Raw genomic sequence first — 16,381 nt, 5'->3', positions numbered from 1 at the left:
TTGATTTGCCTGATGCTTTCATAGTCTATCCCTCTCCCGCCCCATGTTGGTAAGGGTGGGGGGTGTAAGGGTGTTTTGGTGGCATGAGATCGCCATCAATCTCAATTCTGCACACAAAACAAGGGTCACTACAATCTCATTTGCGCTTCTCGAGCCTGCACACAAACTTTTCTTCTCTTTGGAGAAGAATGATATGGGCTTAATTAAGTGTGGTCACTTATTGGTAGCACTGTATTGATCAAGGAAACGTGCAGATGTGGTGTGAAATGATGAAGAATTACTGATGTAAAGAATACAAATCAGGGTGAGTGCCCATTATTTGTCCCCCAAAGTAGTTGCTGGGCACTCAATTATCCCAGGCATTGTTGTCACGGGGCACCAGATGGTTCCAATGCTAAGGAGTTTTCTATGACCATAACATTTCCCTGAACATCTTTTCTTCTTCTCCAATTCACCATGGGATGATTAGCTTCTTATTGGGTGTTTATTGAAGTGAAGGGGATGGGGTGGGGGGGGGGGGGAGTAGGGGAGATCATGAACAGATTCAGTTCATCATCAGACAAAAGGGGCAGGAGACCCAGGAATCAGAGTGAAGGGTTGCAGCTTGCTTCTGTTGCTATTCATACCACCCTGTAATAGTGGCGTTGTAGCTTAAGCTGTTCCCTCCACATACAAACACACACACACATGAACACACACACACACCTCATTTGTCACCTCCCTCTCAAAAAAGTCTCTGAGATGTAAAGTGTTTCAAATGTGACCGGCTGCTCTGCCTTCTGTCCAAGCATTTCCAGCCAAGTGAGCAGTTTTTCTTTTAATTCACTGAGTTGTTCTCAATAAAATTAATTCCCTCTCATCAGCAGCATTGAAGCATTGGATGGAAACCAAACCAAACGAGCTTTTGAATATAGTACTAGTCATTAACTTGGGGGGCCCAACTCTATCATCTGTCTACCCCTCAGAGGTGGCACCAGGATGTGCATTGGCTACTGGAGCTGCTGCAAGGGAGAGAAACAATACCACTGGAGTAAACAAATAAATCATCTTCCCCTACAAACATAAAAGTGCCAGAAAGTCTTGAAATCAGGATTTTATATTTGCAGGCCTCAAGAAATTTGAAGTGGCTCTCCAGAACAATCTCTTACAAGTTGGTCAATATTCCTTCCCAATCAGACAAACAAAATGGTGGCATGTTGTCACCATATGGTGCCCTTTTCCTTTTGTCTGGATCAGCTTTTTACCAAAGCAGATTTCCAAGGAGATCCAGGTGTAGCTTCTCGAGATGGATCCCAGGCCAGTTGTTTCCAGATGTTCCATTCTCATAGCAGAATGTGAAATATGCCAAAGGGGATGGGGTCATTTCTCCCACATCAGCCTGCAGTTCTCCTTCTCCATCCCCTTTCCGCCTGCCATGTTGTTTTTAAACAACATCCTTGCCTTTCGATCAGCAGAGCCATCGAACCAAGAAAGGCTGCATGTTGAACATTATAGGGCACAAGGGCCTATAGGATTCAGAGGGAAGGTACCTGTTGTTATGGTTACAGCTGTTTGTTAAACATAATGATGGTGTAGAGAGTCAACTCCGTTATGACTTTTCTGCTTAAGACAACGGGATAGCTCAAGTGGCGTCTGCTTGAAACTCGATCATGTGGTTTTGGAGGCTGGCAACCACATCCTACTTTGGGGTTAGCCAAATAAAACTATATTTTGGTTTCGTGCTGCTAGCATTGAGGAAATGATGGTTATGCTATTTGGGCCAGAGTTTATGTTTACTTAAACTGCAGCAGCCATGAGACATGGTCCATTTTTCCTAACTGAACAAAAGCATTTTCCCCCTACTGCTTGTGAAATGAGAGTTGTGTCCTTCTCTATCTCCACCCAACCCCCTCTTCTATCCTTAAAGGTGTTTTCCCATTTAAAGAGACAGACACCATGATGTGGCCAGTTCAATGGACCATAAACTCATATGACAGTGTTATAGCTTGGGAGTGAGAGCTGAACACTGAAAGCTGCTTATTATTCACAAACACATAAAGCTTACTGACATGTATTGCATAGATCCAATTTCAACCATGTCTTTTCTTTAATAAATGAAACAAGCTGTACCAGCAGAGAAATAATCAAGTGATGATAACATCTGCTTTTCTGAGCATGCAGAGAGCAGAAAGATCCATTTTTCTCTCACAACAACAACAACAACAGCGAGTCAGAAATCCACGACCTGATTTTGGCCAGGACAGGGAAAGAATGTGTGTGTGTGAGAGCACACGCGTGCGTGAGCACGTGCTGTCCTTTAACAATCAAATGCTGTTCTTCTCATGTCTTATCCAAAAGAGCAGTGTCAATACCCTTTGTGTGACGTACACCCATGTTGGAAAACTGGATTCAGGCTCCACTGAGGATGGCGATAAATTTGTCCTGAGAGGCCAAAGAGAATGACTCGAGATCTCATTGCTCACTATTGTTGCCATGGGTCTTATGATGAGTCTGAGGGAAAAACAAAACAAAACACGAACAAAATGAAAACACTGGTTCTGTCTTCTTTAACAATTCAAATCTTGAGGGCTCTGTTGCAGAATTTCATAATATGCCTTGGAGAAAAGGAATGCCCTGTACTACCTGACAATTTTATCAGTCTCACATTTCAACAGGTGGCCATTGTCCTGAATGCCATTCCTTAGGATTATTTTTAGCTTCAGTAACTTAGTGTGGCAAAAAGAAGGAGAGTCATTCACTAAAAATGGAAACAGAGCTTCATCCCAGAGATCTAGAAAGGTGATAATGGGCTGGTGTTGTAACAGGTCAATTAACAGCTTTGATGGTGCTATGAATTCTGGACAAAACACAACAGCTACTTGGAAGGGAAATTTGAATTCTTCAATGTTCTGCAGAGAGCCCGAGGTGTTTATCTTCTCCACTGACTCCAATATCTACAATTTCCTAAGTTGTGGGTACTCCTTTCATGGACACAAACTAAGACCTCCCCGCCCCCTACTTTTTAGTAGGCCATGCTGGGCAGAGGTACTGGGACTGAAGAATTCATCATCTTGCTTCTATATCCCGTCTAGTGATCATTTGTTTATCACTGAAAATAAGAAAAAGGATCCCAAGTCTTCTTATTTTGAGATTTTTAATGTGAGCTGAATAGATGACTGCAAAGAGTCGTAGATTGGCTGTACCTCTATAATGTATCTTAAATTTGCCCCCTACTCTGCTCCCACATGACTATTACTCTAGTTCAGGCCCTAACCTGAGCCCACGACTAGCTTCTATCTCCTATGCAGTGATGCCTCTTGAATTTTTCTAGACTGCAGGACCTATGGCTGATATACTAAGCCACAGAAGGTTAAAATTTTAAATGTTGGAGGGGGTTTCCATACCAAGAGCTCTCCAGATAATTCCTAAATTTTTCTGACTTCTCTTCCTAACGATTCAAAATACATGTCCAATTTTAATTTCCAAAACATGAAAAGCAGCATGGAATCAGATAATGAATCTGTCATTAATGAGGTTGACAAATCAGGGATGATCAGACCCCAGACACTAGAAATACTTATGATTTGCAGTAGGGAGGGCTTGGGGGTATTTTAAGCAGTAGATGACAGACAGATAATCCAGGTGGATGGGTAGTGGGTATCAGGGAAGTCTGGCAATAAGCAACACTTTAAGGTATCTGTTGGGAGGCAATCAGCTTCACTGAAAAGAAGTAACATCACCATCAATAGCAAATAGGATTCAGGGGTAGAAATCTAAGTGCTGAAATCATGAGGTGGAAAAGCAGTATCACAGGAGGCAGCACCATGCCCTGAAAAGAATGGAATCATGCTTTGGAATCAGAAGACCTGGGTTCACATCCTTACTTAGTCACCACTTCTGAGATGTTGGGCAAAATAACCATTTTTTCCTGGTCCTCAGTATCCTTTTGTATGCAGAAACAGAGGAGTTGGTTAGACTAGATTACCTGAATTCATATCCAGCTTTAAATCAATGATTGTATGATTGTTCAGAACTGGATATTAGGCATAAAAATAAGGCAAAAACTCAGGGGACTAGAATCAGTCTACCAGATTGGGTCTAACCATTAAGAGAAGAAGGTGAGAAGCCACTTACTACCCTGTGCCCACTGTCTCTCAGCAACGAGCATGCCTCCTTTTGCCCTGCTGAGAAACTTGAGATCTTCTGCCATGGGCTCTCTCTTCTCCCCTCCTCTATACCTTGAATTTATATAATTTTCCAATCTTCTCTCTCTTCATTACTGTGAAAGGAGAGGTAGTTCTTATCTATACGCCAAAGTCAAACCCTAGGTTGTCACCCTTGACCCCTTTCCCTGCTATCTCCTTGAAGAGTTTGCTCATTTGATCATTCCTTCACTAACTCATCCTCTACCTCCATTCTTTTTTTTTCCAAATTATGTATTTAATTTTCGTTTTCAACATTCATTTCCATAAGATAATAAGTAACAAATTTTTCTCCCCGCCTTTCCCCTACCCCACCCTAAAATAGTGAGTCTACTGAATACCCCTTCCCCCAACCTGTTTTCTCTTATATCCTCCCCCATCCCTCTCCCCTAACTTTCTAGGAGGGCAAGATGGATTTCTATACCCCAGTGCCTGTATGTCTTATTTCCCAGAAGCTGTAAAAAAAAAATTTAACATTTGTTTTTGAAACTTTGAGTTCCAGGGTCTTTCCCTTCTTCGCTCTTCACCCAACCCCACAGGGAAGACAAGCAATTCAACATAGGTTGTATATGTGTACTTACCCACATCATTTCCATAATAGTTATACTGTGAAAGACTATATTTCCCTCCATCCTATCCCACCCCCCACTTATTCTATTTTCTACTTTGACCCTGTCCCTTTTCAAAAGTGTTTGCTTCTAACTACCCTCTCCCCCAATCTGCCCTCCCTTCTGTCATCCCCCTTCTTACCTCTTTCCCCCTGCTTTCCTGTAGGGTAAGATACCCAATTGATGTGTATGTTATTCCCTCCTTAAGCCAAATTCAATTAGAGTAAGATTGTCTCCTTCCCTTTCACCTTCCTGCTTTTCCTGTTCATTGTAACAGTGTTCTCTTGCCTCTTTTATATGAGATAATTTACCCTATCTCTCCTTTTCTCCTCCCAATATATTCCTCTCTTTACTTCTTAATTTTATTTTTTAGATATCATCCCTTCATATTCAACTCATCCTGTGCCCTCTGTCGCTGTATTCATGTACATACATATGCACACACTCACATATACATTTATATACACATACACCCTACTATATACATATGTATGCATGTATACATACACACACACATATATTCCCTTCAACTATCCTCATGTTGAGAAAAGTCTCATGAGTTACAATTATAATTTTTCCATATAGGAATATAAATAGTTCAACTTTAATAAGTTCCTTATGGTTTCTTTTTCCTGTTTACTTTCTCATGCTTCTCTTGCTTCTTATATTTGAAAGTCAAATTTTCTGTTCAGCTCTAGTTTTTTCATCAAGAATGCTTGAAAGTCCTCTATTTCATTGAATGACCATATTTTCTCCTGAAGCATTATACTCAGTTTTACTGGGTAGGTGATTCTTGGTTCTAATCCTAGCTCCTTTGACCTCCAGAATATCATATTCCAAGTCCTTCAGTCCCTTAATGTAGAAGCTGCTAGGTCTTGTGTGATCCTGATTATGTTTCCACAATACTCAAATTGTTTCTTCCTGACTGCTTACAGTAATTTCTTCTTGATTTGGGAACTCTTGAATTTGGCTATAATATTCCTAGGAGTTTTCTTTTTGGGATCTTTTTCAAGAGGTAATTGGCGAATTCTTTCAATTTCTATTTTACCCTCTGGTTCCAGAATATCAGGGCAATTTTGCTTGATAATTCATTGAAATATGGTGTCTAGGTTCTTTTTTTGATCATGGATTTCAAGTAGTCCAATAATTTTTAAATTATCTCTCCTGGATCTCTTTTCCAGGTCAGTGGTTTTTCCAATGAGATATTTCACATTGCCTTCTATTTTTTCATTTATTAGGATCTGTTTTATAGTATCTTGATTTTTTATAGTCATTAGCTTCCAGTTGCTCCAATCTAATTTTGAAGGAATTATACCCTTCAGTGAGTTTTTGAAATTCCTTTTCCATCTGGCAAAATCAGCTCTTTAAGACATTCTTCTCCTCACTGGCTTTTTGGGCCTCTTTTGCCATTTGAGTTAGTCTACTTTTTAAGGTGTTATTTTCTTCAGTATTTTTTAGGTCTCCTTTAGCAAGCTCTTGACTCTCTTTTCATGATTTTTTTGCATCATTCTCATTTCTCTTCCCAGTTTTTCCTCCACTTCCCTTACTTGATTTTCAAAAATCCTTCTGGAGCTCCTCGATGGCCTGTGACCAATTCATATTTTTCTTGGAAGCTTTTGATGCAGGAGTGCTGACTTCGTTGTCCTCCTTCAGTTCCATGCTTTGATCCTTTTTGTCCCCCAAAATAGGATTGTATGGTCTGATTAAACTTTTTCTGCTTGTTCAGATTGCCAGACAATTACTTGACTTTTGATCTCTTTGACAGGGGAGAACTCTACTTACAGAATGGAGAGAGCTTTGTCCCAAATTGCTGGAGTTTTTGTAGCTGCTGGAGCTATTAGTTGGGCACCCTCTTTGCAGCCCCCACAAGCTCTGGCTCACTGGTCACACACTCCAGGACTACCACCCAAGACCACAATCCAGATCCAGGCAGGTCAAAGCAAGAGTGATTACCCTCTGAATGGTTGCTTGGTCCCCCTACAGTCTGCAGGCCAGGAGCTCTGGAAGCAGCCATGCTGCAGCAGCTGCACCTGCTGTGCCTCTGCCACTTTTCACCCTGGGGTCAGGGGCCGAACTGCGCTCTTCCATGCCCCTCTGTTCTGGGTTGAGAAGTCTGGAAACTACCACAGGGGCAGGTGATTCAGTCTCCTGAAGTCTGCTCTGGCTGGCCGCTAGCTGGGGCTGTGCGGCTATGTAGGATTGTGCTAGGCTCCCAGTGTGCTGCGAGAGACCTTTCCTGTTGGCCTGCCAGGCTGCCTTCAGCAGATTTGTTTCTCTCTGTCTCTTTGTGGGTTCCGTAGCTTTAAAATTTTTTTAGGGTCATTTTTTTATTTTTATAGTGATTAGAGATGGTTGAAGGCAGAGCCCATGCCAAGTTTGTGCTTTTATTCTGCCATCTTGGCTGTGCCCCCCTCCCCATCTCCACTCTTGTACCACTTCTTTCCCTGATGCCATGAACATGACCAAATCTCCTCCAGTTGGCCATAACAATAACAACCAAAATACTTAAATTTGATCCTGTGATCCCTCTCCAGCTAGCAACCTATGTCTTTTCTCCTTCACAAAGTAGATCCAATAGAAAAAAAAATTAATCATTTTGTGCCTGTTGCATCCACTTCCTCACCTCCCACTCACTCCTCATCCCCTTGATGTCTGGCTTCTGGCCCCGCCAGTCAATTGTCTTGCCAAAGTTACTAGTGATTTCTTAACTGCTATTTCAGATGGCCTTTTTTCAGTCCTCATCCTCCTCAAACTCCTCGCAACTTTGGATGCTGCCAAGGCCCCCTTCTCCTGGCTCCTTTCTCTTCTCTTGGCCCTCCTCCTACCTGTCTCCCTTCTTCCAAATATTCTTTGCTAGTCCATCATCCAACTCCCTAAGTGTGTGTTCATATATCTCTTCTGTCTTATCTCCTACAACTCCCAACTCCAAACATTTGCACAAGCTTAAGATGTAGTCCTTCCCCTATGAAGCCTTCACTGAATCCCTAGTTAAGAGGCCTCTCCTTCAATTTAATACTTACTTACCTGTCTAATTTGTATAGAATATAGGCTTCCTGAAGGCAAAGACTGCTTTGTCTTTGGGTTCACCGACACCTGGTGTAGTACCTTGTACATAGTAAGGACTTAAATGTTTGTAGAAATGAATGGAAATAGAGTACAAGGTATATGTGTCTGAGTGTCATGTACTTAGTAAAAACATTGATAAATGGGAGAATTGGTCCTTGAAGAATGTGACTTAGATGGTGAAAGGCCTTCTGATCATGTCATACCAGAATCTACTGCTCTCTCTCCTTAGATACCATTTATTTAACTACTAAAAATTTATTTTTTAATGATTCTATACATACACATATATGTACTTGTATACATACATATGTGAAAAGGTAATCTTACCTAAGAGAATAATAGAATGTAAGCTCATAAAGAGAAGGAATTGTTTCATTCTTTTTGTTTGTGTACCTCATATATGTATATATGTATATGGCAGCTAAGTGGTGCAGTGGATCGACCACCAGGCCTCAAGTCAGGAAGACACATCTTCACAAGTTCAAATCCAGCCTCAGATGCTTACTAGTTGTATGACTCTGAACAAGTCATTTTACCCTGTTTGCCTCAGTTTCCTACACTATAAATGAGTTGGAGAAGGAAATGGTCAACCACTCTAGCATCTTTGCCAAGAAAGCCCCAAATGGGGCCATGAATAGTTGGACAAAACTGAAAAATCACTGAACAACAAATATGTATATATGATATATACATACAAGTAATACATATATACCATTAATTATATATGTGTTACATTTATACATGTGTGTACATTCATAGATGATATGTACATATATACATTCAAAGAAGGTATGCACATGCATATATAAAGAATGGAACCATTTCTTTGTGAGCTTATAGTCTATCATTTTATATACTATCTATGTATACATATATATACACATATACACACACAAATATCTGTGTATACTTTTATCTATATAAAGATCTGTTACAGCTTAAAACTCCACTAAGATTTCTAGGATACCCTGTAAATATCCATCCCCTCCCCCTCCATGTAGCTCAATGCCCGGTACATAGTGGGTTCATAATAAGTACTTGCTGATTGATTAATCTGTTAAGGAAAATGAAGGTGTTTATGATAGAGAAAAGAAAACTCAGGGAGACCTTGACAGAAAGTCCTCTTCAAGTATGTGAAGTGTTGCTATATAGACAAACCGTATCAATATGTTCTAATTAGCCTCAGAGAGCAGAGCCCAAATGGGTGGACATTTTAGAGGTAATTTTAGGTATGAAGTTAGGAAAACTTAGAGTTATTCAAACATTTAGAACTGTTTACAAGTGCAATGGGCAGCCTTAGGTAATAGGGAAGGGCTTTGAGCAAAGGACAGATGACCTTCTGGCAGGTATACTATAGAGAGGATTCTTACATAGGTATAGATTGGACCAGGTAGCTTCTGGTTTCCCTTTTCATGGTGAGATTCTATGATTCCATGAAGGTCAGCACAGAACCAGGTAGAAGACAATTGATGACCTAGAAACAACAGGTGGCTCCAGTTTCTGAGGTCAAAGGGATGGTGGGGCAGGAGTGCAAAAGGACATTACAAAAGCTGACACAGAGAGGCTAGGTGATTTCTTGTGGTCACACAGACAAAGTTGAATAGAGACCCTCACTGGTACTCTGTTAATTCCACTACACACATCATAGAGGTGCCTCTTTGTAACACTACAGAGCAAAATTCAACATAAGGTACATTTGCATTGGGCCCCATTTAGTTTCTTATGCACCAAGAGGAACCCACATCAAAGCAATCACATAACAACAGTCATATAACAACAAAGGAAAGAATAAATCGCTAACCCATTTACTTATCTATCCTAAAATTTCCCACTTTCTCTGCACCATTTCTTTCAGTTTGTTTTGATCAATAAATGGGCCATTTCTGCACTAGCACAGTACCTACAAAACAACTTGAAAATACACAAAATAAGCTAGTTGATAGTTGATATCATATTCACTTGCATTTTCTCTCCATTGTTTATCCAGCCCACCCCCAACTTTTGGGAAAAAAGTCAAAAATATTTCCCTTGCATAATTACACAGCCACCCCCAACCGCATACACAAACACTTGTTTTCTGCATTGAAAAAGCAGCAACTGTGGACAAAACAATCAGGCTTATAGAATCAAAGACTCATTAAAAGTTAGAGGTCATCGAGTATGTCTTGGTCCTTAGTGGGCAGCAAAGAGTTAATTCAAGGGGGGAAAAGGTTGCTTGTTACCTACCTTCAATGCATACTAAGAATTAATCACAATTGACTTTTCTTTTCCCACCCCATCATAATCTTTCTCTTCTTTCTTTTGGTGGAGGACTAGAGGTTGACTCTTGAATGTATCTTCAATTCAAACCTGCAGACAGCCACAGACAATGATATGAGGCTACATCAAGTATGAGACTCTCTGCTGACCTCCAAGCTCACATTTCCAACTGTCTTTTTCAGACACCTTGAATTGGATGTTCAGTAGACATCCAACTCAACGTCTAGAAGACACTAAATTCAGCATGTTCAAATCAGAACATGTTATCTTTCCCCCTAAGCCCTCCCTCACCTCTATCTTCCCTATAACTGTAGAGGGCAACACCATCCTTACAGCCCATCAGTCTCACAACCTAGTATAGAGAAATTCTCAACTCTTCATTTTTCACACTTCTCCCCTACACTATATCCAATCTGTTGCCAAGGTCTGTCCATTCCACCTCTGCAACATCTCTCCAATTCCCCCTTTCTCTTGATATTTCTACCATTGTGGAGAAGGCCCTTATCACCTAACACTTGGACTAATGCAATAGCTGGTTGGTGGGTCTGCCTGCCTAAAGGCTTTCCCCACTCAAATCTGTCCTTCATTTAGCCACTAATGTAATTTTCCTAAAGTACAGATATCAATATGTTACATGGCTCCCCCCACTCAATTAATTCCAGGGGTTCCTTATTACCTGCAGGTTCACATACAAAATACTGTTTGGCATTCACAGCTGTTCATAATCTAGCCCCCTTCTACCTTTCCAGTCTTTTTACACCTTACTGACCAACAACTATTTTTTGATCCAGTGACACTGGCTTCATGGCTGTTGTACAAACAAGAAATTCCATCTCTCAGCTCTGGGCATTATCTATGCTTGGAATGCTCTCCCTCCTCAGCTCTGACTACTGACCTCTCTGGCTTCTTTTAAGTCTCAACTAAGATTCTACCTTCTTCCCCAAACCTTCTTAATACTAGTGCCTTCTCTCTGTTACTTCCTTTTTATCCTGTGTATAGCTTGCTTTTTATGTATCAGTTTACATGTTGTCTCTCTCCCCCCCCCCATTAGATTGTATGTTCCTTGAGGGCAAGCATAGTCCTTTGCCTCTTTATGTATCCCCAGCACTCAGCATACTGCTTGACATGAAGTAGGCTCTTAATAAATGTTTAATGATTGACTGATTGAAAGGAGAATTGTTACAAGATAAAGATTCCAATTTGCTTTATTACTAATTACCAGGTACTTACTGGAGTGGAGTTTTCAAAGATTAATTAGGGTCCTCTAGGGGAGTCATAGAGCAGGATTTAAATGACTATATGACTCTAAATGTCCTCACCCCTCCTCCTGTCTCTATCTCTAATAAAGAGGTGATCACAGCCATGGTTTCATCACTATTTCTGAGTGAGGAAACTCCCTCTACCCAAAGCAAGTTGGCATCAGTTAAGTAGAGCACTGAGAGGTTAATTGATTTGCCCCCAGTCACATGGCCAGCATATGTCAGAGGCTGGATTTGAACCAAAGGGGTAGAGGAGAACAACAATGAAAAAAACATTTTAAAAAAGTGATTGGGAAAGTAAATCGGTTTGCTTTAGTTTGTTTTTGGTGTGGATTTTCTAAAACTAAATATCAAAGTTTGGTATAGTGCTATTCTTGGGATAAAGACCCTGAAATCAAACCAAACCTTTGATCCTTATTAGCAGGAAGCCCTGGACAAGTCACTTGAGATCTGTCTAGCTCAGGCCAATCTGTAGGATTTGTCCACTGAGTCTTGAGGATTTCTAGTGAGTTGGTACAGAGATCTCTAACTTGACTAAATCACAGATCCTTCCATAAAAACTACAAATTAAAAAAAAAAAGTTTCCTAAAAGCTTTTTAAAATATTCTTACAGGGTTTGTCTTAGTACCCTCCCCATTCCACATAGCCCTTGGTGCAATGGATAGCATTCAGTCAAGAAGACTAGAATTCAAATCCATCCTCCCATACTTCTGAGCTGTGAGACCCTGGACAAGTCATTTAATCTTCATTGTTGTGAAAATCAAACAAGATGATATTTATAAAATTACTTAGCACAGTGCTTGGCACATATTGCTATTCAGTTGTGTCTGAAATCTTCATGATACCATTTGAGGTTTTCTTGGCAAAGATACTGGAGAGGTTTAGGTTTGCCATTTTCTCCTCTGGCTCATTTTACAGATAAGGAAACTGAGGCAAACAGGCTTAAGTGACTTGCCCAGGTTCACACAGCAAGGAAGTGCCTGAGGCCAGATTTGAACTCACAAAGATGTATCTTCCTGACTCCAGCCTCTACACTATCCATTGTGCCATCTAGCTACTCACTAGGCACATAGTAGGCACTATATAAATGCTTATTCCCTCCTGATTTTGTGTACTTGTTCTAAACCTTTTTTTTCTGTTTTTGTTATCCAATTTTCTTTATGTGGTAGCTCAATTTTACATATGTATATGTGTGTGTTTGTTTGTACATATATGTTTGTGTATATTATATATAGATAGACATATAGAAATCCTTAAGACAGCCTAGAAAGGTCTCTGAAAATAGTATAATAACAAAATGAGAGGCCCAGAAATGACAAGTATACAATTTGCCTGACACCGCAATCTATTTTCCAAATACTCAAAATCCACAAATACATTTTGCCATTCATGCTTTTCTCCTTTAGTTTTCCTCATCTATTAATCTCTGGAAGAAAATTAGTGAATTTATTACTGATTCACACTTAACTATCAACCATTTCAGAGGAGTTATTTAATGTCCAGAATACATTTAATAAGTAAACATTTTCAAGTCCTTCTCCTTAAATGCAAGAAGTCTCACATTGCCAAGAACATATAAGTTGAAACAGTAAACGTTTGAGAGCATTTATAAACAGCTGAATTCACAGTGGGTCCAAAGTGCATTGGCATACTACATTTCCTCATCACTAATGTGTGGTACAGTCCCAGATTCAGACAACTTAGGAATGCTCAGTCAGAGCAAAGGCAAGAGCTCAGTGACCACCTTTTGAATTTTCTTGCTACCAAGTGGTTAGCCATAAGCCCTACATCAGATAACTATAGTTGCTTTAGAATACATTTGGATACTTCTAGAAATTATGGCTATCCCCACCCTGAGCCTAAAGGCGGATTTGGGGAACTCACCAAGATTCTAAGTTAGGACCAAAGCATGTGAAATTTATCAAACACATTTTATTCATCATGTGCTATGTCCAAGTCTTTCAGGTAAAAAAAAAAAAAAAAGAATAAGGTACAGGCCTTACCTTCAGGGAACTTCTAGTCTAATGGAGGAGAAAAGATATCTGCACATGAAAAGATAACCGACAGTACACTCTGTTATGTGAATATAAAATAAATACCAAAGACCCTACATTCTATAGAGTTCAAAGGAGGCCAGGATCAGATTGCTTCCACTAAAGTGATAAAAGGAAGTTTCTTGGAAGAGTTGTTTAGCAGATTTTGACCTTGACAAAGAAGGCTTTGGATGGGTCAAGAAGAAAGGAGAAAGTGTTGCTGGGAGAAGAGACTATGGGAGCAAATGTGTGGGAGTAGGAAAATGAAAGTCATGTTCAAGAGGTAATGAGGAGTCCATCTTGACTATAGTAGAGGATTTATGTGGGCAAAGAGAGGGAGTTAAAGTTAGATAAGGGGATGGGTGCCAAGCTGAGAGGGATCTTGAATATCAGGATAAAGAGGACTTCTTGGTCAACAAATCAAGTTAGAGTAGAAACTGTGCACCTAGCACTGAGCTACCAAGATAGACAATGCGATCCTGTTCCTGGAGGACATCTGGCATGACCAACTGTCTCCACTCTTCAGGGAGTTGGAGAGAAGCTCCATCTAATTCCTCATCAAGTCTCATCCTTGTTGTCTAGAGTAATGATCTTCAAAATGGAGGCCATAGACTAAGGAGTCTATGATCAGCCAATTAGAGGGTAGAAAGATGGGTCATATCCCACCCACCATATGACATTGAATCATGGAACTCATCACCAATATAAACATATGTACACTTCACCCATTATAACCCAACACTTCCCTACTTTACCTATTACAGTTCCTGACCTAGTTTCTCCCGTTTTGTTCCAGGCATCTGCTTCTCATGGCAATTATGATCTAAGCATGACCTAGGAACCAAGAGCAAAATTCCTTCTGCCTCAACCCCAGCATAGCCCCCCACCCCATCTTCCACCTCATGGCTTCTGTAGGTTTTCTTCAGAGGGTGAACTCTCTTCGTGGGTGGGGCAAAATGAGTTGCACAGGATAAGCATCCATGCATCAGTTGAGATCTGCAACATGGATATCATTACTCTCTTTTCCCTCAAATCCAAATCTTCTCTGAATTCCCCATTACAATTGGGTACCACCATACTTTCAGTAACCCCAATTCAAATTCACTGGGTCAAAAGTCCTCACTTTTGTTCACCCACTCCACACATATCCTAGCAGTTGTTGAATCGTTCCTGTCTCTATATCATCTCTTACATTCATTCGTCCCCTTCTTTCACAGAGGATCACTGAAGTTTAGCTTGGCTTCCCCTCTCACCTGGACTACTGTAATGTGCTAACTGGTTTTAGTCCTCCAAGTTTCTCCCCAAGCCAATCCATCTGCCATATAGTTGTCAAAGTGATTTTCCTAAAGTGTACATCTGACCATGTCATACCCTCAGTACCACCCAAAAATGAAAACTTCACTATTGCCTCTAGGATAAAATAAAGGCTACTCTGTCTAGCAAAATCCTTCATAGCTTGGCCCCAAAGCTAATCCCATTCTATAGTAATCTCTTTCCTCAAGGCAGCAATGTGTGGCAGTGGACAGAGTACGGACGGGGTCTGTCTATATTTGGGAAGACCTGAATTCAAGTGTGGTCTTGGAGATTAATGTGTAATCTTTGACAAGTGGTTTAGCCTCCCTCTGACTCCGTTTGTTGAGTGGCAAAATGATAATAGTTTGCTTCCTTCTTGAATATTATTATTCCACAGCCAAACTGGCCTTCCAGTTATTCCTCACACTCATGCAAAAACAAAACTCAACTATGTGATCATTAATAAAAAATTAAAACATGATACCATCTATTAAGCAGAACTACATACAGAAAGAGGAATGAATTTATACCAAAAACCTTTTGCCAAGTTGACATCAGAGACAATTCATTTTTATTTGTTTCTGTATTGTGTATGTTGGATGTCTACATACAAAGAAAGATGACTCTTACTAAACAGCTGGGATTTCCACTTATTGTGACTTGTTATTTGATTGTTGCATCGTGTAACTTTCAATATGAAAATATAGTTTTAAGAAAATCAAACTGCTAGCCTGGCTACTTAGATTAACCTAATTGATATATCCATTACTAACAAACATTTATCATCTATACATCTGCCCTATCTCCTAGGATATACATGGAGATTTAAATAAATAATGAAGCATATTCAATCATGTTTCTCTCAAAAGCAAAATGGTTTTTGTACACTATTAATAAACAATATTACATTTAAAATAGTGCTTAATTTGTATTTATCCTTTAAAATGATCAATGTTATGTTTCATACTGTATACATTAACAGAAGCTCATATTTCTAATTTGGAAATATACATATATTTCTAAATTAGAAATATATTCAGTGCATTATTAAAAAAAGAAAATTGATCATCAAAGATCTCCCAGAATCCTTCTGGATGCTCAGCTTATTTCCTTCATTCGTGATTGTTATCAGTTGTTTTCAATCCTGTTCAACTCTTCATGACCCCATTTTAAGGTTTTCTTGGCAAAGATACTGGAATGGTTTGCCATTTCCTTCTCCATCTTGTTTTACAGATGAGGAAAACAAGGCAAACAGGGTTAAGTGATTTGTCTAGGGTCATATAGCTAGTAAGTGTCTGAGTCCAGATTTGAACCCAAGGAAAATGAGTCTTCCTGACTCCAGACCTGGCACTCTATCCACTGCACCATGTAGCTGCCCACAGAACTTTCCCTTTGCACAGGAAGAAATAAAAGAATGCTTCTTCCATAGCCTTCTTTTGGTCAGTTTAATTTATAGATTTTATGTGACTGAAAATAAACTGAACCAAAGGGAGACTTGGAACAGACCCGCTGTCCCAAGGGAACTCTTCCCTGGGAGCCTGCGGCCAACTTCCCAGGCTTGCCTTGAGCATGATCTAATTCCCTTATTATCCAAAGCGGAGTTAAGGGACCCCAGAATTTATGAGACCATCTTTAGGTACCAGCCACCATAAGGTTTGAAATATAGATCAAGAGGCCCCTCC

The 16,381-nt window shown here is 40.0% G+C and overlaps 1 long non-coding RNA gene across 2 annotated transcripts in view; it reads right to left on the bottom strand.

The window, feature by feature from the left end:
• Window positions 1–1,409: 1,409 nt before the first annotated feature.
• LOC138151750 (uncharacterized) overlaps window positions 1,410–16,381 on the bottom strand; it is a 67,832-nt gene continuing 52,860 nt past the window's right edge. For both annotated transcript variants that reach the window (XR_011165902.1, XR_011165903.1), the window contains one exon: window positions 1,410–2,490. This is a non-coding gene — a long non-coding RNA (uncharacterized lncRNA). The remainder of the gene's footprint in view (window positions 2,491–16,381) is intronic.

The sequence above is a fragment of the Petaurus breviceps genome, unplaced genomic scaffold, assembly GCF_028583685.1.
Source record: "Petaurus breviceps papuanus isolate PSGF00001 unplaced genomic scaffold, PetGlider_PUasm1.0 90919, whole genome shotgun sequence".
Taxonomy (NCBI): Eukaryota; Metazoa; Chordata; class Mammalia; order Diprotodontia; family Petauridae; genus Petaurus; species Petaurus breviceps.
The sequence above is the reverse complement of the archived record's forward strand: the minus strand, read 5'-3'. Positions and strand labels throughout refer to the sequence as shown.